This window comes from Callospermophilus lateralis, chromosome 13, assembly GCF_048772815.1.
Source record: "Callospermophilus lateralis isolate mCalLat2 chromosome 13, mCalLat2.hap1, whole genome shotgun sequence".
NCBI classification, from domain to species: Eukaryota; Metazoa; Chordata; class Mammalia; order Rodentia; family Sciuridae; genus Callospermophilus; species Callospermophilus lateralis.
In genome coordinates, this window is record NC_135317.1 from 73,682,469 (window position 1) to 73,686,794 (window position 4,326).

The 4,326-nt window shown below is 34.6% G+C and overlaps 1 non-coding gene across 1 annotated transcript; it reads right to left on the minus strand.

The window, feature by feature from the left end:
* Nucleotides 1-3,966: 3,966 nt before the first annotated feature.
* LOC143379730 (small nucleolar RNA SNORA2/SNORA34 family) lies at nucleotides 3,967-4,099 on the minus strand. The gene has a single exon (XR_013088516.1). It is a non-coding gene; the product is annotated as a small nucleolar RNA SNORA2/SNORA34 family (small nucleolar RNA).
* Nucleotides 4,100-4,326: the final 227 nt, after the last annotated feature.

The following is a 4,326-nucleotide window of genomic DNA, read 5'->3' on the forward strand; positions in this document are numbered from 1 at the left end:
CAGCAGCCAGCTAAGAGAAAGATCAGATCATACAGGATGTTGGCCATCCTCTAAATACAAGCTGGACAAATGTTGGTGCCAGTTCCCCTGGAGTAGACACACACACACACACACACACACACACACACACACAGCTCTGTCTATATTTCAGACTTTCCCTTGCTAAGAAAATTACCCAAGCATCCAGACTCACATGCATATATATTCATTGCCCCTCTGACCCTTCTCCTCTCAGGATGTATAAGGCACCATTCACTATTGCAACAAAAGGACCCAATCAACAAAGTATTCAGTCAGCAGGTATGACTTTGGTTGTTACACTTTTCTAGGACTTTTTGTTTTGGGAGGACAACCAAAGGAGGCCATCAGACCTGGTCCATATTATTAAATGTGGATTATTGTCACAATTGAGGCTGTCTGCATTCTATCTTTCCTTGGGGTAACATAATATGTTTATGGTCAGCATAGTACTTAGCATGTAGTAAGAGCTTACTAAATGTTTCTTTCAAAAGAATCTTTTTAATATACCATTTTTCTTACTTCACTCCCTTGATAAACTCATAATGGCTCCCTGTCTCCTGCCCTAAGGCCATATAAGTGGCCCTCACTGAACCCCATCACCAACCCAGGTAAGATGAGCACCTCCATGGCTACCTCATCATCATTCTCATGGGGCTTCTCTGGTTGGAATCCCTCCCTGCTCCTCTTTCAAGTCCCCACACCCATGGCAACTTCTGCTCACCATGACTGCCCTCTGGGCTTTTCCCCTGAGCTAAACTGCTAGGCACTAACTACCCCCAAAACTCCTGGTTCTTAGCCACATACTTAATAGTTCCACAAATAATATCTTTTAAAAATTGGAAGACCATCAAGTACCAAGACCACAGAGTAAATGCTTTCTGTAGTACCCAGAATGTTAACCCAGAGTAGCAATATAATAAGAATTTTAAATATTCAAATTAAATTAACTTAGAATCCCATTCTAATCAAAGCTTACACAGTATATTAGTTATCAATCTTGAATGCATGAATCCCTTTAGAGAAAAAAATTCTCATAAACATCCAATGTTTATTTTTATTGTCACTTAAGCATATAAACATAAAACTAAGTATAAACTCCTAATAAAAGCTTAAGGTTCTTAAACTACTATAAATCCCAAATGAACCTATAAAATTAAATATAAATAATAGTATAAAATTCAAATTAACAGTATAAGTTTATTGTGATGTATGATGTTTGCCATAACCAAACCACGTCTTGTATTTGTAACTGCTACAGTCCAGATTTTTTTCGAGTTTTGAACTTGGTAGCAAAATTTCTTATACCATTTTTTTCTTTTCAGTGGAAAGTACAAAGTAAAACCTTAATTCTAGCAGGGTGGTATCAGGACAATATGACCTTATTTAGCAAATGGCATCATCATTATTAAGTCTTTTCTGTTTTTATCGTAGACAAAATCACTGTGTGCTAAAATCACATGGCAGAGTTTGGGTTTATGTGGTTATCCAGAATATTTAATGGAGCTTATGTTAATAGTTTAGGTTTATCATTGGAATTATAAAATCAGATTAAAATATACTCTGAGAAAACTTTTGATCATCAAGAATCTGTCTAGATCCCTTACTGAATGACACTGTCAACACAGTAATAGAAGAAATATTTAAAGCATAGAAAAAATGGAATTGTCTTCCTTCCCTTTCCATGAGTGACTGTTGGATAGGGATGTATCATCTTATTTTTTCTATTGCTAATTCTATTCTTTTAAGATTATTACTGAAATCTATTTTATTTCTTATTAGAAAGCAACACACTCGTAGAAAATTTAAAGATCATTTATAAGCCTAGAAAAGGAACAAAGGTCCCCAGCATTCCCCATTCCAGAGATAACATTGATGGCCCATTTATTAGTTCTTAATCTTCTGATTTTCTACTTTAATGGTAGTATTAATGGACATACAGTGATCACCACATGCCAGGAAATGTTCAAAGAATTTAACTTTCATAAATTCATTTACTATGCACAACAACATTATGGTATAGGTATTAAAAGTCTTTTTATTATGCATGTGATAAATTGAAGGCTGAAGAGTACAAATTGCTTTCAAACACAAAACTAGTAAGTTGTAGAACAGGATTCTAATTGAGGTAAAATATAACCATATAAATAAAACAAAAGAAATCAAATAGGAGATCACACTGAATAGAGTTTAGGATATTGCTTATTTCTCTCAAAAATATCATGAACATCTTTCCATTTTAGTAACTAATGTTTGTAGGTCTCAGATGGTTATATTCCATTCTGAAAGCATCATATTATTCAACTCAAACTTCATTGAATGGTTTCTAGGTAGTTTTTGATCTTTAATTATTACAAACAGTGCTGAGATGAACATTCTTGAACCTAAATCTTTGAGTATATCCTTACTTGGGGAATTATATTCAGGACTTAACAATCTAAGAAGAAAAGTATACAGGAATCTCAGTCTGCTCAGTCTAACATTGTAACTGTGGATTTTATTCACTGAATAAGTACTTGGTTTCACATAATGTTCAATTATGTGTATTTGTTTAGCATTCAATCAAATTTTAAGTTCCCCAATGCTAATAGGCGCTTCTCTGCTACAAGTACACAGAAATGAGCTAGTATAAAATGCACAGTAATATGCTTAAATATGTGTCCTAAATTTCAGAAATTAAAAAGCCCCTATTCAGTTGTATAAGCCAGAAATTGTTGTTCCCTGTGAGCAGGTAGCACTTCATTGTGTATTTTTAAAGATCCTGTTTTGTGTGTTTATTTATAGGATTTGGGAGGGGGATGAAGTTTTTGGAAGAACTATAAATATTTGTACTGTTGTAAGCCTAATTCTAAATCTTAGTCTTTGGGAAATTTTGATATATTTTATTGAAATTATATGTAGATATAGTTAAAATTAAATATTACTAGAAGGGTTTGGGGGGGCTGGGGGTGTCCACACTATCCTATTCTGCTCTCAAGAGGCAGCAACTCCTAGCTTCTCATTCTTTTTAAAAAATTATTATTATTTTTTTTCTAGGAAAATTCATTCTAAAAATATTTTTAGAATGGAATATAACCATCTGGAAGATAGAACAGTGGTTACCAGGGGCTGAGGGAAAGGGGAAGAGGAGTGTTAATATTTAAAAGATACAGAGTTTATACGGGATTGATGGGAAAGTTCTAGAAAAGTTCAATAGGAATGGTTGCACAACACACTGAACATTGTTAATTATCACTGTACACTTAAGCACAAAGTAAAACTTTGTTATATATACTTTACCACAGTAAACAGTATTTAAAAAAATATATTCCAAGTTTACTGCAGTCAACATCTAAGTTCACTAGTGATGAATCTAATGATAATCAGCAGAAATGTAAATTAAAATTAAATATTGCTTTAAAACTTTGGGCAACATGAGATTGTTTGATGAATGTCCAAAAAGCCACAATGCATGCAAGAGTGTGAGAGGAAAAGGGAGAGTAGGAAAGTAGAGAGAACAGAAAACCCAAAAGTTCCTCTGAAATATTATTTTGGTTAAATCCCTATCCTCACAGAATAATTCATTTTTAAATCTAACACAGTTCAATCATTCTGTTAAAAAATAAAGATATTGCTAGGCATGGTGATACACACCTGTAATCCCAAAAACTTGGGAGGTTGAGGCAAAAGGATCCCAAGTTTGGGCTGGGGATATAGCTCAGCTGGTAGAGTGCTTGCCTTTTGCATGCACAAAGCCCTGGATTCAATCCCCAGCACCACACACAAATAAAGAAAGGATCCCAAGTTCAAGGCCAAACTTGGAAACTTACCAATATCCCATCTCAAAACAAAAATAAAAAAAGAACTGGAGATATAGCTCACTGGTATAGCTCTTGCCTAGCATGCTTAAGACCCTAGGTTCAATCCCAAATACCATAGAACAAACAACAGAAAAAGACATATTCTAAATCATGTTTCTTCCAAATGAATTGGCCGTTCCCTCTGAGATACTGAATGGCCAACAGACCAAGGGAAGGTATCAGTCTTGGCTACTGTTTGAAACCAATAGCTACAGCAAACATTGATCTTGATTCAGGGCTTAGTCCTCTTTCTAACTGATGGTTTTCCATGTTTCCTTTTTCTTTTCTTCTCCTTCCATATCCTTCCCCCACCAACCACTCCTCTTCATTCTTCTTTGTTATAGCATCTGTTCTGGCTTCTTAGAGACAGTATATTTCTTTGTTGCTCTGGGAATATTAGTTGTACTTTAAGTTTTTCTTCTGTTTCTCATTCATCTCTTTCTTGAGTTCCTTTTTCCTGCTCATTCAT